The sequence below is a fragment of the Sorghum bicolor genome, chromosome 3, assembly GCF_000003195.3.
Source record: "Sorghum bicolor cultivar BTx623 chromosome 3, Sorghum_bicolor_NCBIv3, whole genome shotgun sequence".
Classification (NCBI taxonomy): Eukaryota; Viridiplantae; Streptophyta; class Magnoliopsida; order Poales; family Poaceae; genus Sorghum; species Sorghum bicolor.
In genome coordinates this window covers 13,282,795-13,310,543 of record NC_012872.2, presented here as the reverse complement: position 1 = coordinate 13,310,543, position 27,749 = coordinate 13,282,795, and the positions used below count along the sequence as shown (strand labels likewise).

The 27,749-nt window shown below is 45.3% G+C and overlaps 1 long non-coding RNA gene and 1 pseudogene across 1 annotated transcript; both read left to right on the top strand.

The window, feature by feature from the left end:
- Positions 459–2,472, top strand: LOC8078141 (annotated as a pseudogene).
- Positions 12,924–27,654, top strand: LOC110433510. The gene is made up of 3 exons (XR_002450960.1): positions 12,924–13,581; positions 26,089–26,318; positions 26,424–27,654. It is a non-coding gene; the product is annotated as an uncharacterized LOC110433510 (long non-coding RNA).

Below are 27,749 nucleotides of genomic sequence, written 5' to 3'. Positions count from 1 at the left end.
TAGAGTAACTAGGCTTAAAAGATTTGTCTCGTGATTTACAGACAAATCGTGCAATTAGTTTTTGTTTTTATCAATATTTAATGCTCCATATATTTACTGCAAGATAGAATCTTAAAAAGTTTTTGGTTTTGGACGAACTATACAAGGCCTAAACAAGGGGCTGCAACCAAGGTTCGCGTAGGTGGTTGGTGGGGGTCGTTCACTTGTGGACCCTGTAACGTAGCGTGGCTAAACAAACGACATATGTATTGAGTCAAGCCAAACAAATAAATCCACCCAAGAAAAAAGCTACACCAATCTAACCTGCCTGTTAATACCTGTCTAGATAAAAACAAACAGGCTCATTGATTCGTTGCAATGCACCAACACGTTTTACATTTATAGAAAATAGCTGGTACGACCTTTGAATTGCACGTCCCCAATCAATATGAACACACGTTTCCAATTGCACGCGCGGTGCGTCGGTGTGCCGCTGTAGCTCAGCTGGGACGGGAGAATCTTTATCCAAACAGGTTTCCGTGCGCACACGGTTTGCTGTTCCGGCCACAACTCTACCTCTCGGTACCTTCACGCATCATCCCACCGACATCTGCAACTCTGTCTCGTTCCACTTCCAGTCTTCTTTTGCCCTCGATCCCCCTTTCATTTCAACTCGCATCTCCCGCGCCGCGCAGCCCCAGCCCCAGCCCCAGCCCCAGCGCCAGCCCCCATGGACCTTCCGGTGGTGGATCTCGCGCCGTATCTTCGGGCCGCCGCCGGCGACGCGGCCCCGGCGGGTGAGGAGGAGCTGCGCGCGCTGTGCGCCACGGTGAGCGCTAGCCTGCGGGATACGGGGGCGTTGCTGGTGATGGACCCGCGCTGCTCCGCGGTGGACAACGACCACTTCCTCGACGTCGTCGAGCGCTACTTCGCCCGATCCGCCGACACAAAGCGCCTCCAGGAACGGCCCCACCTCCACTACCAGGTAGGCAGCTGCCCGCCCCGTACCTTTTCTTCTCTGTCTGTTTTGTCGAATTGGCCAATCGGGTTTGATGGATCGGGTGTGGGTATGGTCAACCGGATGGCGCTAAACACTGGATTCACGGTGCTGGGATTAATACCACCTCGGTTGGATCCAGATCACGGCACGTGATTGATCACATTGTAAAATAGGCACGATCAGGTCTTGCTTAATGCGTGTTAAAGAAAAAAAACTCAACTTACCCCACTGTGCTGAATTACTCATCCAGTTTGCTTGTTCTTGGTAAGGTTGGTGTCACACCCGAAGGGGTGGAGGTTCCTCGCAGTTTGGTCGAGAAGAACATGCAATAGAAGATCAGGAGCATGCCAGAGGACTTTCAGCCAGCCACGCCTAAAGGGCCGGACCCGAAATGGCGGTACATGTGGAGAGTGGGTCCTCGCCCTGCAAATACCGGCTTTAAGGTTGTGATTTCCATGTGACGTCTCTGTATGATCTTGGATTTTAAAATATGAAACGCGTTAAGTATTGACGGCAGTAGTTTAGTTTAGGGGTGCAAAGGGGTAACCTTTAGGTGCACCTCGAAACCTCTTAAGTTCAAATATTTGTACTACTTCTTAATTGTTTTGGAGAAGTAGTATAAATATTTGAACTAAAGAGGTTTAGAGGTGCACCTAATCATCACTCATTTGCACCCCTAGTTTAGTTTTGTTGCTTTGTACTGAGCTGGTAACTAACCTTGTTTAGGAGCTAAACTCAGAACCTGTTATCCCTGAGGGATTACCTGAGTGGAAAGAGACGATGGATTCCTGGGGTTCTAAAATGATTTCTGCAATTGAGGTATATTCATGCTAGTACTTTTTTGTGAACAGTATTCACAGTGTTTTATGTATTATACATAGCTGTGTGCCTATGCCCACACCTGTATGGTTATGTTTGCATAGGTTGTTGCTGAGATGGCTGCAATTGGCTTTGGCCTGTCCAAGGACGCATTTACTTCTTTGATGAAGGAGGTAATATTGTGTTCTCTGCTCTACTCATTCAAAAAAGAAAAATCTCTCTCCCTTGTTCTGTTGTACTCATTTAAAAAAAAATCTTATTCATCTTTTTTCTGTGTCAAAAGCTATCACTGGGTTCCTTAGTGGGTTCTAAAGTATGGCATGAGCTCTCTTTGGTTCTGTAGTTGCAGTTAGAGATCAACAGTCTCTATATTGTATTCATATTCAATTTCTATAATAATTTTGTTGATATGGCTCAATTTCTCTTTGAACACTAGGGACCACATCTCCTAGCACCAACTGGAAGTGACTTGCAGCGTCACCGATCGTGCGCAATCGGACATTGCATGGTTCTGTTCCTCTGCCACTGCATGCCCAGCATCCAGACTAGTACAAGCGATGCACGGGCTGACGGTTTAGGTATCAATGATGATTTTGTCCTCCACGAAGATGTACCAAAACTCGATCAATACTTCTTCCTCTACGTCTCCACCTCTTAACCATCCACGCGCTTTCGTAGAGCACTGCTAATCAAAGATTTGCAGAAACAAACCCTCCTTATAAACAGAGAAAAATTCGACGGGAGGGGAGAGAATACCCCACCTGATATATTACTTGATTTGGCTCTCAAATGGCCAGAGGTTTATAACATTCTGCATTTGCAGTTTGCTAATTATTACTTCCTTCATCCCAAATTATAAGACAAGAAGGTGCCGAAATGCTTGTTTGGTATATGATTAATTCGGAGACTGAATTTTCTTTGAGAGCCTGAACTTGCCACTGTTGGGTTTGTTGGAATCTGCGCAGTGCGTTCAAGAATAATTGTGCAGCATGTGGACAGCCAAACACAGTAATATATGTGCCGGGGTTTCTTCTGCCGCGTTTGCACACATCACAAATCGAGTTCTCCGCTACACCTTTCCTCTGCAAGTCCGATTTTGCATTGTACCCGACCCTGCAGGGACACTAACCCCAGGCGAAAAATTTGACACCTGCGGTGCCTTGTTGCTCCATACAATGCATTACTGCCATTTTGCATACATATACTCTGCTTGGTAGCATTTGGCAGACCAAAGAAATTTTCATATAATTTCTGTAGACATATATCTTGGTAGCATTGGCTGCGTCATTGCACTATGACGGCCATCTACACATATGATTGTTAAGTTTAGTGCCCGGCGAAAACATGAAACCATGACAGACCCTCTGCCTTTTATTTTGTTCACGGCGCATATGTTCTCCCAACACAAGAGCCGTTCAATCGGTGGTGGTGTGTGTGCTACTAATGATTATACACATATCTGTCAGTGCTCCGATTTTTTTCTTTACGATCGATTTAAACCATGCATATAAGCTCGCAGAAGAGAATCTACCAAGGATATTCTGTCCACACAAGAAAAAAGGTACGGGTACCTATACCAATTTACTATGCATAGCAATCCAATAAAAAGCTGAAGACAATGCAAGTCCAATATAAACCTCTGCACAAAGCATAAAGAGTTAAAGACCAATCCAGGATGGAGTTATTCTTTACAGTTTACACATACATGGAGGAGAGCTGATGGAGGACAAACTTTGCAGTTCCACGCGAATGATCATCGTTGGAGTGGAAACTTTTTCGTACGCAGATATTCGTATTGTTCAATGCGTTTGCGTCACGACTCACGACCCTGATCGAATTGCTCAGAACTAATGGGAAATGCTATGTGCTTTAGTTAACCAGGCGCAAGAGGGGGGTAGTTAGCTACACAATTAGTAGAAGAAAATTCCATGCAGAAAATTTTGCACAAATATAAACAATTTTTTATCTAAATGTAGACTAGACTTTTTCTATTTGTTCATATCTATGGTATCAAATTTTGCACCATATCTTACAATCAATACTATAGAAACTATTTTAGAGCTGCCTCGGGTCATGGTCCCAGAGGTTACGACTTCTCGAAACCAATTTTTAGAGGCAGTTGGTGTTTCCTGCCCCTAGAAATGCCCTCCATTTTCAGGTATACTTGATAACACAAGCTGCCTCTAGAAATGCTATTTCTAGGCGGTAGAAAACACCAATCATCTCTAGAAATTGATTTTCGACCGCAGTTGGTAATTTGATATGCCTCTAGAAATAGGTGAATTCAAAAAAAATCTAACTTTTTCAAATGAAGTTAATAGAGATGAACTTTATATCAAAGTTGTAGCGCTCGAAGATGTCTACAACTTATTGTTTCTTTTCATTTAAAATCATTTAGACTCCCAATGTTTATTTTTTCAAATATTGAAATTGAATTTTTGAACTTTTCAATCAGCTTCAGGTGAAGCTACACCCTACACCAAAATTTTAGTGCTTGACAACATCTAAACTTTGTACCTGAAATTTTTTCATTTAAAATTGCTTAGGGGCCATATTTCAGTATAAGACTCGTAGCAACTCTGTGGCTGTGGCATAGTGGTGCCACTGGTAGAGGAAGTTTGCGTGAGGTAATATTGAGTTTGAATCCTAGGAACCGCACCCACATTCACGCAAAAAATTGCATGACCTGTGACTTCTCAAGATTATTTTCTTTTGTCTACAACCACTTTTCAATTCCTAGAAAATGATACCATCTCTAGAACACATAGTCCATACGAATTAAAGAAAAAGAAACTTGTTTTCTTATCTTCAATATTTTTTGCTGGTCCAACTCCAACCAAGACTACATATTGTGTAAATAGTTTACATGGAAGATTCTTGTAATACCTGATTTTAAGAACAAAATCAGATATACACCATATGTGAGTCTTAGGAGTCAAATCTCATATATAGCTACAAATAAGGGGTAATATCAAAAGACAATGCATAAATATATAACATACTTAGTATAAAAGATATAACCTTTGATAGCGAACAGCGGATAGACAACTCCAAACTTCGGGTATTAACTTCTCTCTATAGGATCCAACTGACTGGTTGATCACAAGCCTACAACATCTCCTAAAGTGTGGGGGAAATAGCAAGAGTGAGTCCATGTCGAACTCCACAAGTATAGCAACTAAATTGTATAACTCCAACAATCTCATGATCAATGTGACATAAATAATGTAGAGCATTAAACAATAAATAATGAGTATTTTAACACAACAAGATTCATCACCCTTAATGCAAGAATCCCCAAGGCTACTCGTGACCGTGAGCACGACTAGTATACCAGTTTTAAACACTCTGCAGATGTTGCACATCTTTACCCATGAGTCATGATTTACCCTTTCGCCCGAGGTCACGAGTCTCTTAACCCCCTTCCTAGGGAGGCCGGCAGGGATCACTATGAAGCCTTTCAAAGGTTTCGTCTAACAAGTTAGGGCCATTAGATTCACTCGGCAGACAGATATAGAGGCCCCCTTCCATGACACATAACCCACAGCCTATACACACGGACAGAGGCCGCACTATACCCAACATGTCTAGCCATTCTTACGCCATTTAAGGTAACCACTAACAAGCTAGAAAAAGGTCCTCATACTGAGCTAAAGCCAGAGCCATTATAGCCCTCATGGTTGCACTATTATCCCGGTTATTACTTACAGATAAATCATCAAGTGGCTAAAAAGTCATTTTTATCGTTTATTACTTAACATTAATCAACTCACAAGATCATGGTCACAGAAATAAAACCCAAATGCTATACTTGCCTTAATCCAAATGCTCTTGTTGATCCTGCTGGTCTTACTAGTTGTCTAAGGCTCTCATCTTGATCACCAAAAACTGCTCTCCGTCTAAACTCGATCATCGATCATCAACACACAAACAATCGGAGACAAACATACACGAAGCAAACAAGGCTACAATTAGAACAGTACACCAATCATATAAAACAGTATGAAAAGTTTATAAAATGATTCTACGCATCGATACGATCTCACAGACGTAAAGATCACGAAAATCGGAATTAAAACGTAGAAGTTATGAATTTTCCAAGATTTCCTATAGATAAATAAATAATTAAATGTTACTGCGAAAATAAAAAGTTTCAAAACAGTGAACTAATACTTCTAACATGTAGAGCTCGTAAATACGAACCTAACGAAATTTGAATGGACAAAAACGGAGTTTAAATGAATATTTTATGGCCAAAAGAAACTCAGTGGCAATCTTGTAATTATCAGAAAGCGTATTTCAACCAAACCGACGAAGAATACACTTTTGGAGTTGAAAAACGTATTTCTCCGAGTGCGTCGAGGGACTGCGGGTTGGATTCCTAACTTCTAGGGGGTCTCTTAAGCAAAAGTTGCAGCCGAACCGGTATCGACCGATCTGAGCCATTAGATCAGAAACGAACGGTGGAAAACAGTTCCAGGGAAAGAGAAGAACGGCGGCCGGCTGGCTACAGTGGCCAGCGCGGTGGCGCCATTGCCGGAGTGAGGCACTCCTCGCCGGAGTTCACGGTTAAAGCGATTGCGATTCTGAGCACGATTTGAAAAACCGATTGCATGGGAAGCAAGAGGAGCTCAAGGGGATCTCACCTAGGGACTTTTCAACGCCTGAGATTGGACGACGGCGGTGTACGGTGCGACGTGGCGGATGAGAGCCCCCTGCGACGTTCGGCGGGGTCGCACGGGCTACTGGGGTCGAGGGAGGGTAAGTGAAGGGGCTCGACCGCTTCGTTGTCAACTGGTGAGGCTCGGCCACTGCTCGGAAACGCTGGCACGGCTGCGGGTCTCGAGCACCACGGTGGCGGCGGTAGCTTGCGGATCGGCGAGATCCAAACGGTGGTAGGGCAGGGCAAAAAGAACTCCTTGGTTGAGCGAGACGCCAAAGAAGGGCACAGCGAAGATCGCAAGGCTTTTAAAGGGGGTCGATCGCACACATGTGACAACAATCCTGGGGAAATCGGGATTTGGGCAGAATGGAGAAGATGATGCGGCTGACCTGTGGGGTCCTCCTGTCAGCGTCTCAAGGCACGGGACCCACTTGTCATCCAAAAGAGAGAAAGGGATAGCGCGCAGGCTGCCTGCTGCGAGCGCTTGGGCCGGTTGATCCGGTACTGGGCCGTGGCGTGAGGGCGTGCTGGTCCATGAGCCGAGGGGAAGAAAGGGGAAGGACGCGGGTCTGGCTTGGGCCGTCCTGCTCGTGGCCCGTGAGCGAGTGAGAGAGGAGGGAGGGACTAGCCTTCGGCCCACAAAGCAGAGGGGGAAAGGTTTTTCCTTTTTCTTTTGTTTTGTTTGTTTTCTTTTCTTTTATTCCCAAAACCTATTTCAAGACAATTTGAAAACCATTTTCAAATCAGTTTGAAATGATTTTGAACTTGGATAAAATTCACACAATACAATGAAAATAAATGCTCCAAAATGAATGCACAAACAAGTTGCTAAATCCTATGATAAATTTTATTCAAATGAAAAATATTATTTCTCTATGTTTTATTTATGAGCACAAAAATACAAAATTAAATCATTTTTCACCTATTTCAAGAGTTTTAAATTTTAGGGTGTTACAGTTTTTATATTACCGAAAATTACGAGGCAAAAGACCCCATGGATCTTCTCATTAACACGAAGTAAGTACAACTTGGGTAGCAAGATGCTAGCCAAAACACACACAACACAAAGAAAGGAAAAAAACAAGAGAGAGAGAGAGAAAGCACATGCTTTTTTATAAAAAAGTCATGGCTAAAAGTAGTTTTCTATGATATATTGTGAGAAAAAACATTGCTAAATGATTAGCAGATTCGGTAGATAAGCTTAAACGAACAGGCTTGTAGTTAGCTACTCCTTTCCAGCAGCACAGAACCAAATTGAGACGTACTCTCCTCTCCAAAAGCAAGGATGAATAGAGATATTTCAAAACGATGTGGGCAACGAGAATTTTCGCAAAGGAATCGCGCACGTACATATACGCACTGCAGCAGAGGGAACAAATTCAGCACACCGATCGGCAATGATAGTAGTCTAAGAGTTGTCCCCTTCTTTCAAAACGAGGGAGCTAGCTTTACGATATGCTTAGCTAGCTAGGTTATAGATGCCTCCGATGGGGGTGTCGCGAGGACCAAGGAACAACATGTCCATGATCTGAGAAATAAAGGGAAGGGAGGAGCCACAAAGCTGGCCAGCCGAGACCGAGGGAATAAAATTTGCAAAGGCACGTCAAAGGCCGTCCTCTCGCGTCTCCTACGCCTACCACTCGCCGCTTCCCCCCGAAAAAGAAGCCGATCGATATGATTTTGCACTGGAAACGAACAGTAAAGGAGAGATTCTCCATTCGGCGGCCATTGGTGGACGCATGCATGCACTGTCACATCCAATGGAGCATGGAGCTCTATCGACTGCGAATGGCTCGTCTATCTTCTCAGTGGCCGGCCGGTCTCCTTTGGTCGCCCATGTGTCAACGCGTTTGGCCTCTGGTAGTAAATCTCCTTTTCCACCCGTACCTGCTAGCTCCACCATCGATCTTTTCTCCTCCATGCGCGCGGTGCTGTGCTGCCCATACCGAACAAGAGTCATCTACGAACTACTAAAGCCTAAGAGTAGCTCAGTTGGTTAGTTTCTTTATAATAAAACTTATCTAGAACAAGAAAAAACAACTTTACCTATAAAATTATTTTAGAAATAGATATTTGATAAAAAAAACAACTGTTGTGAGTCGTGTCAAATAACCGCTAAATATTGTTAGTTTAGTTATGAAATATATTTTGTAATAAATATATATATTTGAAGACACGAATACTTACTAGTATTTTCTATAAATCTAACTAAATTCAAGATTGTTTGACTGCTAGGGAATCAAAATTTTCATTCTTTTTGGAACGAAGGAGTGCATATATATATATATATATATATATATATATATATATATATATATATATATATATATATTCAACAAGTCGAGGTAGGCGATGGATGTTGATCCATCTTGCAGAGATCAGAGTTAATGCTCATGCCTAATACAGTCATCAATTCCGTTACTCCTCAGTTGGTGGATTCTTTTTTGGTACTACAATGCAATGGAGACTTTTTTCCGGTGATGATTGATAGCGCAACTGTGCAAGTACAATACATATACACATGTTCTCAATGAAAGGTATAGTATACTTACTATGTTGATCGAGTGGTGGTGTGTGGGCGTACGTGCTGATCGATCCAGGGAATCAGGAAAACAAAAGCGCAAATGATACGTGTAATCTCGCACTGATCACGACCGCGGACGTACGTACGCTTGCTTGCGTCTTGTGCTTGCATGCATTTGTTCCGTGGGGGGACTTTTGTGTTTTGTGCATGTGTACTAGCTATACGTCGTCGTCCTTGGCCAGTTAGTCTCTAGGCTGGCCGCTGGCTTTCAGGGCCGGAGAACCGTATTCGATCTTTGAACGACGACGGAAAACGATGCAACACCCGTGACACTTCATGCTTAAGCACACACACGCACATCGATCGATCACATTCTTTTCGGCGGCATATTTTGTTGGTGTTGAGAGATAGAGATGGATGCGATCCGGACGAGCAGCACATGCATGCATGCATGCATTGCAGCACGAGCAGTCGATCGATCTGACCATGGTATACGGTACACGGGTACGCATCCATGCATATATTCGATCTGCAATATATATCTCTAACTCGTGCCTCGATCGGTCGATAAATACAGCTAGTAGTGAACCTGAATGATGTTGATGATATGATCATAGCAGAGAAACGCATCGATCACTCTTATATTGATGGTGATGTGTGTACATGCGTCTGATCGATCTGAGTGGCTCCCAATCATATGCGCGCGAGCTAGTAGCCTCTATACCGTATATAGTGTACAGTGACCAAATCCTAACCTACTACACTAGCAAAAAGCACACACGACCACACCAGCAGGCACCAGCCGGTTCAGGCTTTATTATAGCTGCTGCCGTGCTGCGTCCATCCATCACACAACAAGAGCGCCGTCGCGTTGACCTCATCCGTCCGTAGTGGCCGACGGGAAGATTGATTGGCGCACCGTACCGGCCAGCACAACTTCAGTTTCAGCCACTTCATCCTGGAGCTGGAGCAACGGGAGGTCTCGTCTCGTGGTTGACCTGCCGCCCGCCCGTGAGTTCAGGAATGGAGCAAGACTGACGCTTTCACTTTGCATCTGTGTGTATAATGCATTGCTTATGACTTTAGCATATGGTGAGCTAGGGCAAGGGTTGGTCCACCCCTAACCTATCCATCAATATACAACAAGACATGTGCGGTGACTTTGTCAATATGAATATATGCTACCCAGTCTCTCGAGAGTCGAGAGGTCCTTCAAGACAAGCTTAACAAGCCAAGTGAAATTAGAAAGCCATTCATGATCTATTCTTTTGATGGTAAGCAACATGCCACAATGTGGCAAACCAGGCAACTTCAATGAGGCTAGGCGCTTTTGTAAGCATCATGTGCCCATGTGCATGGTTATGAGTAGTTTTGGTGATTCAGATGATATCCCAATTAATCAAGAAGATTAATATGTGTTAAGATATGTTAGACATATTCCTATATATATGTATGGACCAAGTTTGACCAAGATACAAGTTGAAATGGAGAAGAAACAACAACTATTCCTCACTATGTCAAGCAGTGGATAACTTGATGAGCACCAACTCATCATAGTGGGAGAGCTAGGCATGATCTTCTGAAAGAACTTCAAGTAGAGTCCAGGCTTAAGTTTCTAAATGACACCCAACTCACCCATCCCCTCTTGGATCCCCATTATTCAGATGCCCACAGGCCTTTCACCTTATTTCACTATATATGCATCTCCACATATATGGTACTTATCCAACAACTTGATACTAAATAAGCTAATGGTTTTAGCATATGTGAGCCTTAGAAACAGTATACCCCTGATATGTCTATCTATAGCGATGCTTGTGGTGACTTTGTGAATTCGAATGTTGTCCTAATGTCTCAGAGCTACTTAAACCGAGTTTAACGAGACATGCCTAACGAGATAAGAAAGTTGAAATGCATCTACAATTAGCTAGTTTAGATTTTGAAAGAAAATGAATGCAATCGTATATAGTACTTTGTTTATAATGAGTCACTAAGCCAACTCAACACACTCTTTCCCACCATGAAGTGCACAATTGTATAGTGTACCACATGGTATGGATAATACATTTCTTGGGGCTCACATAAGGGTTACTTAAATAATTTAGGGACCTAGATATGCAATTTCATAGTTTGAGGACCTAGATAAGAATCACATAATAATGTAGGGACCACCAATATAATTGTTGTGAACCCCTACATTATCCTGTCATTAGCACTAATTTAGAAGTATTTTTGTATACTATGCAATATTTACATTAAGACCCTGCTTGGTAGAGGTTCTCTGCCGGTTTTAGGAGTCATTTAGAGCCATTTTCTGTTAAATTGGGTAAAATAAAATGGATTCTTTGGTGAAGCCTCTAAAAATATGCATTCACAAAGCTTTGGAGGTGAGAGAAGAAAAAAAGTGACTTCACCTGGCTCCTTCTCTAGGCTCATGAGACACTATCCTCGGGCTTTGCTGAACTTATATGATGTGCCACTAAGAATTCTCGTTCCCTTCGTTTGCGTGAAGAAGAGCAACGTACAGCTGCAAACGATTAGGCCCGTTTCTCTTCCCTCCTGTTTTTTATTTTTATTTTAAAATTTTATTTTTTTAGTTTTAAAATTCAAAATTACTTGGATGAGAAAACATTTAGAAACTTCCAGTTGAAAATGTTGCTATAAATGTGTGTATACAAGGATATCTTGGAGAATTGACCTCTCTAAGCCATGCATGATATGTAGGCGATGAAGCCATTTTTATCACATGCTTTACCAAAACGGCTTCAACTCTACTTATGGCGCCATTTGTGGAACTGAAGCTAAAAATAGTATAGGCTTGGGTTGTCAAGACGAGTGGCTATGATTGGCGGTGAATCTATCTATATGCGTCATACGCCATTGAGTGGCAGCGCAAGCTAGTTCCAATACTTCATTTTGGATGGACAGGAGATGATGCACATCCATTTTGAAGTCTTCTTCACCAGTGATGCCACGAAGCCGTTGGCCCAAAAAAATGAATATTGTGTTGAGATTCATGAACGCTATATTCAGGAAACTGGATTCAGTTAGCAACACCCTATGATACTGAGAAGGTAGCTCCAATTGTCTAATTAATGAGAACGTGAGACGTGACAGAGAAGCTAGTGTTGACCAACGGGCACAGTTGAATTGGAATGAGAAAAACGGGGAAATTCGCCAATTAAGGACACCGCGAGTCTTCTCAACAGGACAAATCGTGTTCAGAGGCCCGGCCGGAGCATGTTGATTTTATTTTTTGGGAGTATTCCGATGTGACACGAGCCTATGGAAGCAGCAGCGTTGATCTGAATTCTGATCCGGCGAGGCCGCCGGAATCCCACGCCTGGGATCTGCCGATCTGACGATCAGACGTTCAGAGGCACACGCGGGTTTCCGTGCGCACGCGGTTTGCTGTTCCGGCCCCAACTCTACCTCTCGATACCTTCACGCATCATCCCACCGCCATCTGCAACTCTGTCTCATTCCACTTCCAGTCTTCTTTTGCCCCCGATCCCCCTTTCATTTCAACTCGCATCTCCCGCGCCGCGCAGCCCCAGCCCCAGCCCCAGCCCAGCCCCAGCCCCAGCGCCAGCTCCCATGGACCTTCCGGTGGTGGATCTCGCGCCGTATCTTCGGGCCGCCGCCGGCGACGCGGCCCCGGCGGGTGAGGAGGAGCTGCGCGCGCTGTGCGCCACGGTGAGCGCTAGCCTGCGGGATACAGGGGCGTTGCTGGTGATGGACCCGCGCTGCTCCGCGGCGGACAACGACCGCTTCCTCGACGTCGTCGAGCGCTACTTCGCCCGATCCGCCGACGCAAAGCGCCTCCAGGAACGGCCCCACCTCTACTACCAGGTAGGCAGCTGCCCGCCCCGTACCTTTTCTTCTCTGTCTATTTTGTCGAATTGGGCAATCGGGTTTGATGGATCGGGTGTGGGTATGGTCAACCGGATGGCGCTAAACACTGGATTCACGGTGCTTGGATTAATACCACCTCGGTTGGATCCGGATCACTGCCGTGATTGATCACATTGTAAAAATAGGCACGATCAGGTCTTGCTTAATGCGTGTTAAAGAAAAAAACTCAACTTACCCCACTGTGCTGAATTACTGATCCAGTTTGCTTGTTCTTGGTAAGGTTGGTGTCACACCCGAAGGGGTGGAGGTTCCTCGCAGTTTGGTCGACAAGAACATGTAGGAGAAGATCAGGAGCGCGCCAGCTTCGGCACTAGAAGCCATGTCCACGTCTCCCAAAAATTTTTACGCCCTTGGATCACTGCAGTTATTGGCTGAGATTACGCGCCGCTGAATTTGTTAGAAGCAGAAACAGCCAGCTTCTAGCTTGATTAGTTCAATGCACGGCTCCATTCGTCAGCTTCTTGGACTTGCACTGTACAGACGTCTGCGTTATATAGGGACCCCATTTGCCTCCGTCCAAATCTCCCGGCTCATTAAAGTTCTCCTCTTGTGTCTGGCCTCGTCGCCTCCACGCCTGCCTCCCCCTGGTTTTGTGCCCGTTCTTGTTGCCTCCGCCGTCGCCATCTCCGCTCCTCGCACTTCTTTGCCTCTTCATCCGTTCGCGCTTTGGCTGCACCGAAGGTGACATTTTGCACCTACATCTGTTCCTCTTCTGCTTTGCACCTGTTGATGCAAAACTGATCTGCAAACACAAAGGGCTAATACCCGATTCAAACGTTAAGGCGTGCCAGCCGATTTGACCTTGCTATCGGCAAAGGTGATAACTCGAATACTTTAGTCCTGACAACAGCGATGCGCCCGGATGTCACGGCTAAGAGGTACTCACGCGGAACTTGAGAACACGCCGAGCTTAAGTCGACGAATTCCTAAGAACTCGTAACAAAAGGAAAAAGTATGACGAAGTCGTCGAAAAGTAAATGCTGGAATATGAGTAAAAACGTGTGTTTGATTGATTGATTCATTATTACAAGGCCCTAGGGTCTATATTTATACCCTGCTCAAAGAGCTACAACCAGACACGATTAGAATTCGAATTCCAAATTACACGGAATCCGTATACAAAACGATGCAAATAATTAAGTAAATAACAAAACTATCCCTCGTGACAAACCGAAACTCCTCCACATAACGACCGGCAGCTTCCAGACTCCTCCTTTGCATCATCGGCAGATCCTTTGCCATAGTCATCGGCAGACTTTCTTATCTAGCCATCGGCACCATATTACTGCCTGTGGACTTAGTCACATTCAACTTCTCCCTCATCGGCAACCATCCTCATCGGCAACCCGCTTTGTAAACATCGTACTGCCACCTTATCCTGCCATCCTAGACACGCGCCCAAAAACGGTGTCAACACATGCCCCCAGTTTCGGAGTATAAAACTATTAATGCTCCGAAATTCTCTGCAGTAATGATGCTTCCTCCCGCAATTAATGCTCCTAATCTGGTAACCGACAACCTCAATCTGGACAACTCTGATCCTAATCCTCCGCAGATTCCTCGAAATCCCCAACTTCCTAAACCGGCATTTTTCTCAGTCGTACATCGGCAACAATACCGTTACAAAGATCTGCCGATGTTCTGACCAGGATATTCGCAAAAACGGTTACTTCCCCTCTATCCGCCCATCGGCAATATGACCGTTATAGAATATCGCCGATGGACCGACCAGGAGATCTCGCACAGTAAAATATCTTCAGATAATGACCGCTTCCCGTCAAATCACCTGCACAATCCCTGGATTACCGTGCGAACAGTTACCATATCCACCTGAGTACCCTCGGATTTCTCGGACGCGGCAAAGAGATAAGTCGGATTTGCCCTTGCCCATCTTGTCCTATAAATAGTTCCTTCTTGGGTACTCCTTCCCCATCACACCATTCTACTACCCAACTTTACTTTTTCAGCGGCGGCGCCACCAAAAACTCCTAAGGTCTCCGACAAGTACCCCTCTTCATCAACTCCGGCGCCTTCACACGCTTCCTTCGCAGCAAGATGGCCGTCGGGTTCGTCGTCCCTGAGGTCAAATCTCCACCCCGTCTTCTGTATTTTTCTTCATATCCCTGTTCACTCGCAATTCATTTTACTGAACATCTTCCTTTTCTTTCCTCTTTGTATTTCTTTTTACGCCCAAAATCACTAGGAATTGTCCAACAAAATTGTCATCCCCACCGATCAACCACACCTTCAATGCCTCGGCCCTCTAGGGGACCCAGATCCAACTGACCTTATCAACGCAGAAACCAACAGGATCCCCTTCAGAGCCGAAAATTTTTCCTTAGATCTGTGGAAGGACACCTTCCGCTCTTGGCCCAGCCCAACTGTAGGGTGGAAAGACTGGTTCTTGAGGGTCAGCAACTCTAATGAAGTTCAGTGGGGTGAAAGGAATCTAGCCCAATGCATTAGATTGTCCATTACCGATATGCATAGGAACGAGTCACTACTGATAGCTGCATCCTACTTTTGGTCAGACACCCTCAATGCTTTTGCCTTTGGCCACGGCCCTGCTTCTCCTACTCTTGCCGATGTAGCCATGCTTACTGGTCTAGATATATCTTCTGCCGATAGCACCCACTTTTTTGATACTGCCCCTAGTGCCAAAGTGGAGACTCGCGCTATCGGCGGTTGGTCGGGGTACATTCAGAAGTACCGTGGGAAAGGATCTGTCACCATAAAGGAACAAACCACCTTTCTGAACATGTGGCTGGACAAGTTTGTATTCTGTGGTCGATCGGCAGGACCGACTTCTGTCTACCTATCGGCAGCAGAAAGACTGGCTAACGGTGGCCGATTCCCTCTCGGCCGATACTTGCTTGGCGCTGCTTACCACCTTCTCCATCAAGTAGCCCAGAAACTTCTGCTCGGCCAATCCATTGGCAACTTGGGAGGCCCCTGGTGGTTTGTCAACATGTGGCTCAATCTGCATCTGCACAAGCGTCTTAACTTCAACCTGTTCACACAGCGTTTCCCAAGAGATATAGCTGAAAACCATGTATTGGGTGAAGAGGAATCGGCAACACGCGCCCCCTTGAACTTTGGCGAAGCTGTCATAGTTCTGCCTGGTTCAGGGGGTAATCCAGATCAGATCGGCCGATTCTTCCAGACTCTGTATGAGGGTTTGACCAGAGACGAACGACCATGGTTGGCTTATGATGACCCAGATAGCATGCTCCCTCTGACCTTCAATCCATTTGATGAAGCTCTCGACAGGGACAATGAGGTGATGATGGCAATTGTGACTCCCAGAATCATTCCAGTGAATTTCTTTGGTAGCACAAAAACCTCCCCTCAAACTTACGAATTTTACAATCCATCGGCATTAGCTCGCGAGTTAGCTTTCGGCCAGTTGCCGATTGCACTTCCTTATGCCGATGTGATAAAACCCAGAGAAACTATCAACAACCTTCTTGAGTGGACTCGAGCAGCCCAACTACCACCAAACGCCGATATAGATGTAAATCTGTCAGAATGGGTTCCGGCTGCTTTTATCACTCAGGCATACAAGTTATGGTGGGCAGAATGGAAAGAGCATCTATTCTGCAGATCGACACTTTCATACCGCGGCACGATTGACTCCGAATACGAAGTTCCCGATGACACTGTAAGTAACTCAAACCAACGTTTCATTTTCTCAATATTACCCCCATCGGCAGCTTACCCTTGTATTCCTTTTGCAGGTTGACAATATTCCTCCATTGGTTAGCAGGAGTGGCAGGCCGATCGACTTGTTTCCATCAGGCCCGATTTCCTCAATCGGCCACAATGCTCCCACTCTAGCTTCCATCGTGCATCGGGGTGTACGCCTCAGGAAAGTCACCACCAGAAGAACTCAGACATCACCAACGGTTGCTGCTCCCACTCTTGCGCGGGCTTTCAAGGCAATCTGTCAAATCTTTTCCTTTATGCTGACTATCTTTATATCGGCTATATTTATGCTTATAAACTCTTGTTCATTATTGCAGCAAACCGGCGCATCGGCGAAAGCCAGGTGTGAGAGTACCGATGCCCCCCAGTCTAGCCAACCCAAGAGAAAGGGCACCACGGGTGCTAAGACTGGAACAAAGCGCCAGAAGGTAGCAACTCCCCCTCCTCCTCCGGTATCTCCAATTCCGGTGGAGTCTTCTCCTTCTTCTCTAGAAGCCCAGCCACAGCAAGCACCATCTCCCCCACCTATGCAGGAAGCACCACAGATAGAAGAACCCCAACAGGAAGGATCTCAAACAGAAGATACATCAGCTGACACGGGCGAACAAACAACTGGCCCGGTGGGTCCAGTTATACCATCGGCAGTTCTCCCGATTCAGACAACCGTTGTCCCTCCTCCAGGTAACATACTTTAACAATATCGCTACCGATGAACTTATTCTTATCTAGCCTCATAACTCCTTTTGTCTTCTTTCAGTTGATATCGTTCCATCGGCAATCTCAGCCGATCAACCTGTAGCTCCATCGGCATCTTTGGCCGATCAGCCTGCAGCTCCGTCAGCACTTCTCAATCAAGGACAAGAGATCGCCTTGAAGCAAGTAAGTCACCGTTTACCGTTAGCACTATTTGCCGATTCTCTAAGTATGAGCTAATTTTGCTTTCCCTCCCAGGAACAAGATTCTCCTGATAGCCTGTTCTCCTTCGCCATTGATCTCTCTGAAGAAGAAGGTGAAGAAGCAAGCACTTCTCAGACGGTCGGCATCACATCGGCAGAGGTCAGGGTCAGGCTGGAAGAATTGTCAGCTCTTCTTCACCAGGACACAGCGCAAATTGGTTGATGATTCCGACCCTACCAAGACCCTGTTCAGAACCCTCAGAGGCCAAATCCCATCCGATGTTGAAGAAATCCTGTTCCAAGCCGCTCATCTGGAGAGTCGCCAGCTGCAGTACCAAAGAGCTTCTCGGCGGCTTGCCGATAGAGCCGCTCAGACTCAACTCTCCGATGAAATGAGGAAAGAGAAGCTTTTGACCGATGAGAAGCACAAGAACATCGGTATCCTGAGATCTTCTGGAGACGCGCTGAAGCAGAAGATATCCGATCTATCGACAAGAAAAGAGTCCCTGTTGGCGGAGCTCAAGGAAGTAGAGAACGCTCTGTCCCAAGCCCAACAGGAAGAGAGCCAATTGCCAGAGACCATCAGGCTTCTTGAGCGCGAGCGAAATGCTCATGGTCGCAAAGCACTCCAACTGAAGAAGAAGCTGAAGCCGATAGAAGGTTCTGCCGATGATGACATCAAGGAGATAGAAGCAGCCAACCAAATTCGGCTACGCGCTATATCGGCAATCCAGACGCTGCTTAACACATAGAGTTTCCATCGGCATTGTATCTGCGCTTTCCTGCTTCCTCAGCTTTTAGTCTAGCCGATAGGACTGTTATCGGCGCCTAAACTTTTGAAACACCAAGTCTTGTCCCCAAGCATTTGGATCCAGCCGATAGGAGTGTTATCGGCACCTAAACTTCTATGCATCGACCCATATACTGGGGTAGTACTTCTTTAAATATTTGCCGTTTAATGCTCTGGGAAATTCAATTCCTTCGAGGGTTTCTAGAATGTAGGCATTACCAGGAACCGATCGACTTATCCGATAAGGACCCTCCCAATTAGGAGACCACTTTCCAAACTTCGAACTTTTGGTCCCAATTGGTAAAATTAATTTCCATACCAAATCCCCATCGGCAAACTCTTTAGCCTTCACTTTCTTATCATACCATCTAGCAACTCTCTTCTTATTTTCTTCTATACTCATTAAAGCTTTTAACCGATGCCCTGCTAGATCGTCCAATTCATCGGTCATCAAAGTGGCATAACCATCGGAAGTTAATTGATCTTGAAAAGATAATCGCCTAGATCCAGCCTTAATTTCCCAAGGCAACACTGCATCATGTCCATACACCAATTGATAGGGTGATACCTTGGTCGATCCATGACAAGCCATCCGATAAGACCACAATGCTTCATTTAATAATGTATGCCACCGCTTAGGATTTTCTTCAATCTTTCGTTTAATAAGCTTGATAATTCCTTTGTTAGACGCTTCGGCCTGCCCATTGGCTTGAGCATAATAAGGAGAAGAATTCAACACTTTAATTCCCATACCGATTGCGAATTCATCGAACTCCCCCGATGTGAACATGGTGCCCTGATCGGTAGTAATCGTTTGGGGAATCCCAAATCGGTAAATAATATGCTCCTTCACAAAATCAATCATATTGGCCGATGTGACTTTCTTCAAAGGAATAGCTTCAACCCACTTAGTGAAATAGTCAGTGGCAACTAGAATGAACTTATGCCCTTTGCTAGATGGTGGATAAATCTGGCCGATCAGATCGATGGCCCATCCCCGGAACGGCCAAGGCTTTATTATAGGATTCATAGCCGATGCGGGTGCTCTCTGGATATTACCAAACTTTTGACAACCTTGACATCCCTTGAAATATTTAAAACAATCTTCAAGTATGGTTGGCCAAAAATATCCATTCCTTCGAATCATCCACTTCATCTTAAAAGCTGACTGATGCGCTCCACACACTCCTTCATGGATTTCCCCCATCAAACTTCTAGCTTCATCATCACCCAAGCATCGGAGAAGAATTCCGTCGATAGTTCGATAATACAATTCATTTTCAAGGAGCACATACTTGGTTGCTTGAAATCGAACCCGTCTTTCAACTTTTTTGGATGGATCTTTTAGATAATCAATAATTTCTTTCCTCCAATCACCGGCACCGACTGCCGATGTCGCATTAATCATTGGCTGATATCCCGAGGCATGCTGAGCTAACCGATTAGCGTCTTCATTATGCAATCGGGGAACATGCTCCAATCGGAAATCCTTGAATTCCTTTAACAGTTGCATACTTTTCTCAAAATAAGTTATGAGAACTTCACTTCGGCATTCATAGCTTCCGGCCAATTGATTTATAACCAACATAGAATCCCCGAATATTTCAACAGCATCAGCACGAACTTCTCTTAACAACTCCAATCCATTGATCAGAGCTTGATACTCAGCCTGATTATTTGTTGATGTGGCAACAATCGGCAAGGAAAACTCATACTTCCTCCCCTTAGGGGAAACTAATACAATGCCGATTCCTGCCCCCCGGTCACAGGTAGATCCATCAAAGAAGAGCGTCCAGGGTACAATTTCTAAGGTTTCCACTAGACCGCAATGCTGAGTCACAAAATCGGCCATAATCTGCCCTTTGACTGCCTTAGCCGATTCGTGACGCAAATCGAACTCCGACAGCGCTGAAATCCATTTACCGATCCTACCACTCATAATCGGCATAGATAGCATGTATCGGACCACGTCATCTTTGCAAACAGCAGTGCATTCGGCCGATAACAGGTAATGTCTCAGCTTGATACATGAAAAATATAAGCATAAGCATAGTTTCTCAATGGCCGAATACCTGGTTTCAGCATCAATCAACCTCCTACTCAAATAATAAATTACCCTTTCTTTCCCTTCAAATTCTTGAACTAAAGCTGAACCGATAACCGATCCATCGGTAGATAAATACAATCTGAAGGGCTTCCCTTGTTGAGGTGGAACTAGAACTGGAGGATTTACTAGATACTTCTTGATTTCATCCAGAGCCGACTGCTGTTCTTCTCCCCAAATAAACTCTTGATCGGCTTTCAATTTAAGAAGAGGACTGATAGCACGAATCCTACCAGACAAATTCGATATAAATCTCCTGATAAAATTTACCTTGCCGATCAAGGATTGGAGCTCGGTTTTGTTGGTAGGGGCCACTATTTTATTGATGGCATCAATGGATCTTCGACTAATTTCAATACCCCTCTGATGTACCATGAAACCAAGAAACTGCCCTGCCGATACACCAAATGCACACTTGTTGGGATTCATCTTCAATCCATGCTTCCTTGTGCACTCTAACACTTTTTGTAAATCGGCAAGATGCTTTGAGAAATCTCCAGACTTAACCACCACATCATCAATATAAATCTCTACGAGCTTGCCGATGAACTCATGAAATATAAAATTCATAGCCCTTTGATAAGTAGCACCAGCATTCTTCAACCCAAAAGTCATGACTATCCATTCAAATAGCCCAACATGACCGGGACACCTGAATGCGGTTTTTGGAATATCTTCCTCCGCCATGAATATTTGATTGTAACCTGCATTACCATCCATGAAGCTGATGACCTGATGACCAGCCGCAGCATCAACCAGTAGATCGGCGACAGGCATTGGGTATCCATCCATCGGCGTAGCTTTATTGAGATTCCTGAAATCAATGCACACCCGAAGCTTCCCGTTCTTCTTGTAAACCGGAACAACATTGGAAATCCACTCGGCATACCGACACTGCCGAATAAACTTGGCTTCAATAAGTTTGGTGATTTCGGCCTTAATATCAGGTAGAATGTTAGGATTGCATCGGCGGGCTGGTTGCTGATGTGGCCGAAATCCAGACTTGATGGGTAACCGATGTTCAACAATTGATCGGTCTAAACCAGGCATCTCGGTATAATCCTAAGCAAAGCAATCTTTATATTCCTTTAACAAACTAGTCAATTGTTGCTTACTCTCAGGATCTAATTTAGCACTAATAAAAGTAGGCCTAGGCTTATCACCACTACCTATATCTATTTCTACCAAATCATCGGCCGATGTGAATCCCTGGCCTAATTTTCCATCATCGGCGAATCTATCCATTAAAAACCGTCCTCAGAACCGACTGCTTGGATCGGTGGAATCTCATAATCGGCAACTTTGAGAAAATCTTTCTCCCAAACTTCTCCTGAAATGCACCTGGTCCTTTCGTAAGTATCCGCTTCTACCGATGCGATAACATAAGAAGAATCTCCTGGGACAATCTCAATCTTGTCACCTACCCACTGAACCAAGCATTGATGCATTGTAGATGGGATACAACAATTGGCATGAATCCAATCTCTTCCCAATAATAAGTTGTAAGCACCTTTTCCGCTGATCATGAAAAAAGTTGTCGGCAAGGTTTTGCTGCCGATGGTCAACTCTGCACATATCGCCCCCTCGACTGGAGACACGTTTCCTTCAAAGTCTTTGAGCATCATATCGGTCTTGGTCAAATCTTGATCCCCTTTCCCAAGCTTCCGATATACTGCATACGGCATAATATTAATAGCAGCTCCACCATCAACTAGGATCTTGGTCATTGGCTGCCCATCAACCCTTCCTTTGAGGAACAGAGCTTTAAGATGCTGCCTCTCGTCATCGGCAGGTTTCGCAAAGATAGCCGTCATCGGATCCAGAGCCAACTGAGCTATCTGATCAGAAAATTCCAACTCATCATCACTGGCTGGTGCAAGAAACTCCATCGGCAACATGAAGACCATGTTGACGCCTGCCGATGGACCTTCCCTCTTAATGTCTGACGGCTGCCGACTCCCAGAGTTCTCTCCCTTGTTTAGCTCTTCTTGCCTTTCACGTTGCAATCTCCTTTTCTGTGTCTTGGTTAATCCTCCAGGGCACCATGGAGGAAGTGGCCTTTGCCTTGCCGTCGGGCGTCGGTTCTCCCTTGACTCCATACGATGCGTGTTAGCATCCCTGCAAAATATGAATTCATCGGGAACCCGCGCATCAGCCATTCCCTCGAGCTCTTCTTGGTTCCTGGGAAAATACTGGACACGGTCACTAAGTCTGTCGTGCCCGCTATATCTGCCCCCCAGCCGGTCATGAACTGACACCCTTCCTCTGATCGGCCCATTAAATCGCCGTTCATCATTATGATAATGCCGATCGATCCTATCGTACCGATCATAACCGTTGCACTCAGGGCAGTCTCTGACAGTAGGAAGCTTGATATTTTCCTCCCAACAATGGATGAAGAATGGACAATTCCAATGATCCCTGTGCCGATTCCACTCCTGTCGGCGTCTTTCTTCTTCCCGTCGATAATCTTCCTGCTGGCGCCGATACCGATCTTCCCGTTGTTGCCATTTTTCTCGAGGCCTTCTATGAGTTATGACGATACCAGATCGAGGAAGCCTTCCTGAGCTAGTTCCTTCCTGGACCAAGCCCTTACTTCTTGCATCGGCAGTAGTAACTTGATGCTGAGGATCTACCGATGCACTCTTCTCAGCTGTCTCCGATGTTAAGACCTTAGCCTTCCCCTTAGCATCCAACATGTTTGTCGGGAAAGGATGTTGGTCTATCTCCATCGGCTTCTGGGCTTTGGAACTGTCAAACTTGATTCTCCCTGACTCTATAGCCGATTGCAGCTGCTGTTTGAATACTTTGCACTCGTTGGTGTCATGGGAAGTTGCATTATGCCACTTGCAATATCTCATCCTCTTCAACTCTTCTGCCGATGGGATCACATGGTTAGGTGACAGTTTGATCTGACCTTCCTGAAGTAGAAAGTCAAATATCCTATCAGCCTTAGCGGTGTCAAAAGCAAACTTCTCTAGTTCCTTCTGCCCAAAAGGACAAGACATCGGCTTCTTGTTTTTTACCCACTCTGCCAAACCGATTACTGGTTCTTCATCAGAATCTGAGCTTGTTGCTTCATCGACAAATGACACTTTCTTATTCCATGCTCTCTTAGGCTCAAAAGGCTTGATGTCTTGATCAGAAATCCTCTGCACCAAATGACTTAAACTTTCGAACTCCTGAGAGGCATACTTATCCCTGATATGTGGCAACAAACCCTGGAAAGCCAAATCGGCTAGCTGCCGATCATCCAGAACCAGGCTATAGCATTTATTCTTGACCTCTCGTATCCTCTGCACAAATCCCTCAACCGACTCATCATTACGTTGTCTCAACTTGACCAAGTCGGTGATCTTCTTCTCATGAACCCCCGAGAAGAAGTATTTGTGGAATTGCTTCTCTAGATCGGCCCAAGTAATTACTGAGTTGGGAGGTAACGATATGAACCAAGTAAAGGCCGATCCAGACAATGATGATGAAAATAGACGAACCCTCAATTCGTCCCTGTTACCAGCCTCTCCACATTGAATAATGAACCTGTTGACATGCTCCATGGTTGACGTGTCGTCCTGTCCGGAAAACTTTGTAAAATCCGGTACCTTGTACCGATGTGGAAGCAGGATCAAATCATACGCGGGAGGATACGGTGTCCGGTAAGAATAAGTGTTGACTTTGGGTTTTATCCCAAATTGTTCCCTCATTACTTCAGCAATCTTATCGGCCCAATATGCATCGGCATCTTGCCGATGAGGCGGCTGCGGATCTGGCACTTGGTGGCGAACCTCCACGTGTCTGTTCGGGACGTGATCTGCACGGAACATTGTATTGATCCCCTGTCCTCCAATCTGCGGACCACCAAACTGCTGTCCACCGATTGGCTGTCCTCCGAGTTGCTGTCCAAAATTCATTGGCTGGTTGGGAATCCCCTGACCTTGGAACCCGGGATAGACCTGCCCTTGCTGGAACCCTGTAGTCTGGTAACTCTGCTGGGGCGATTGTGGAAAGGCTTGCTGTCCAAGCCATCCATTATTAGCGTTCATCGGCATAGGTGCTGCCGATGATTGGTAATTGGGTACCGTCGTTGAATTGACATACCCCGACTGGGCCATAGGCCTCTGTTGCATCAGCATTGACTCTGCCGATGCGTTGGGCATCTGGAACATTGAATCTTGAGGATTTCCAGTGTGAGGCCTTGCAGTAGTAGTTGTGGTATACCGAGGACTCTGGTTCACCGGCGCATTGGGAGGTGCCGATGTCATAGGAGTTTTGCCCCTCATGTCAGTTATTTGTGATGTTCCCGGCGTCAACTCTGGAGGCATACCGTAACCCCACCAGTTGGGAGGAAGATTCAACCCTGACATTGCCGATGCCAACATATCTGTTGTCAGTTTATGCTGCCCAACTGAAATTTGTGGGTTGGTTGCCATCGGCATAGATAGTGCACCAGTAGTCCCCGATGTACTTGAAGGGACGGCAGATTGTGCACTTGCATTCGTCAAGGCAGCCGATGGAGCCGTGACCTCTGGTGCCGTTGGCTGATGATGGGAGGGGCCCACATAATCTGGTGGGATTTGTCCTTCCTTGAAAGTTCTTGCCACGGCATTGAAAACCGTATTAGACAGTACACCAGCTTGGTTAATCAACGCTCGATTGATGGCATTGTCAACCATATCTTGAAGCTTGCCAGGATTGGCGTCAAAGGTAACCTGCCGTGGTGCCGGCAGTGCATCTTTCTGGACCACTTCGCCGCTCCTGTTTATGCTGAAAGACCTCAGGCATTGCTGCTTGAACTCTTCCATGGCTTGGGCAATAGCTTGCTTCTGCTCATCCTTGAGGTTGGCCTCCGTCACGGGGATGACGTTCTCTTGATCGAGGTCAGAGATCGACATGTTGATCTTGATCTTGAATCTGGTCCCACCGAGCGTGCCAAAAGATGTGTTGATGCAAAACTGATCTGCAAACACAAAGGGCTAATACCCGATTCCAACGTTAAGGCGTGCCAGCCGATTTGACCTTGCTATAGGCAAAGGTGATAACTCGAATACTTTAGTCCTGACAACAGCGATGCGCCCGGATGTCACGGCTAAGAGGTACTCACGCGGAACTTGAGAACACGCCGAGCTTAAGTCGACGAATTCCTAAGAACTCGTAACAAAAGGAAAAAGTATGACGAAGTCGTCGAAAAGTAAATGCTGGAATATGAGTAAAAACGTGTGTTTGATTGATTGATTCATTATTACAAGGCCCTAGGGTCTATATTTATACCCTGCTCAAAGAGCTACAACCAGACACGATTAGAATTCGAATTCCAAATTACACGGAATCCGTATACAAAACGATGCAAATAATTAAGGAAATAACAAAACTATCCCTCGTGACAAACCGAAACTCCTCCACATAACGACCGGCAGCTTCCAGACTCCTCCTTTGCATCATCGGTAGATCCTTTGCCATAGTCATCGGCAGACATTCTTATCTAGCCATCGGCACCATATTACTGCCTGTGGACTTAGTCACATTCAACTTCTCCCTCATCGGCAACCATCCTCATCGGCAACCCGCTTTGTAAACATCGTACTGCCACCTTATCCTGCCATCCTAGACACGCGCCCAAAAACGGTGTCAACAGCACCTAGATCTGTTCCTCTTCTACTTCTTCGTTCCCCTATTTTACTTGCGCCTTTCTCCAGAGGGCTTCCCCTTGCCGTTCTTCGTACCTTCGAAGGCTTCACCTTCCGCTGTTGTCGCCGTTGTGCGCGGATTGGAGCCGGGGGTGGGCTTCACCTTCCGCTGTCGTCGCCGTTGTGCGCGGATTCAAGCCGGGGGTCTAAGCGTTCCTGAGTTCTAGGGGAGGAGGGATTTCCTTCCTCCCTCACCCAAAGTGGGCGTTCCTGCTTACCACTCATTTCTTCAGTGCCAGGTTGGTCTATGCTGTTGCTGTTGCCCATGCCTTATTTCTTTGCTGCTGACATGCATCTTGTTTACTAAATTTTGCTGCTGTATCATTCGGCTCTGTGCATTACAGGACAGGCCTTCGTATTTCCTTTTGTTGATTGGGATTTCGTCGCTGCCTCCTCATACTTCTTTGCCTGGGCAGGTGTGTACTCATTGGACTGACTATGTTATCTGTTGCTGTATTTTGGTATTGGTCGTGCCACGCTCTATTCCTGCTCATGTGTGTCTTGTTTTTCTACTTCAGCATAAATACAGTTGCCTTGGCTCAAAGGGAGGAATATTTTTCAGGCTTTTTGGTTTTTTTTTCTTAAAAAAATTTGAGCTCTCCTGGTCCATCAAGGGGTATTTTGTAAAAATCATATCAAAAATACTTTCTCATGTTATGCGTAGACTTATTTGTTAGGTAAATTTGGGTGGCAGGGTGCTTCTTCAAAAATAAATTTGCATACAGATACTGTCAGCAATGCTTTCATTCAGAGTATCCTATATGTCCATGTTACAAGCAGTTTCATCCAATTATGGTCTTCCATATTTAGTACATGAAATTACCCAAGATGGCTCACATTTGTATGGCATTGAGCTGGAGCTGCCTGCATCGATAGCCACTTTTGGTTCACCTCGCCGTTTTTACTGGGCGCCATCGGGTACGCAGTTGGCTATAGCTTCTGAGGCCGCAGCTTTGCAGGCACTTATGGCCTTGCAAACTTTATTCGGTTTTGTTATCGTAGATTATAGCCTCCATAGTCTGCTGCTGTATAGGAACATTGCACAATGGTTGCTGCCTGTTGCAAATAGAGGTGTACAACTCGCCAGGTTACTTCTTATGGACTGCTATGATGGCACTCACAATACTGCGTAGGTTCTTGCTCATGCTCACCAGCTGCTACAAGATATAGGACACATGCCACCTGATTTGTGATGCCGGCGCTGCTAGCGTCGTTTGGGTCTTAGTTATTTGACTTAAACGTTTCGGAATGTCCAACACAACATACCTTCTTGTTGATTCTTCACTGAGTTTGATTTCTTCTCTTAAGTATTATTTGTGAGGCCTCAGTCCTGTTCTCTCCATATGTTTTCTCTTTCGTGTTTATTGTTTTATCATTCCAGCCTACTGAGGACACTAGGTATTCGGGTTTGGACCTTTTTAAAATTGTGGGTTCATGCTATTGTGTACCAAATAAATGCTGATTATTTTTGGCCTCCCAAATTCCTTCTTCCTTTTTTCTATTTCCCCTTTTCCATTGCATGTTTAGTCTACACGCCTATAAGTTGGTGCTACACGGTGGATATGGACCTCCAACAACCACGTATGTAATGCTCGCTTTCCCTAAAATTATGTTACCTATAATGTCTTCCTATTAGGTTACATGTTACTACACAAATTGTTTATGCACTA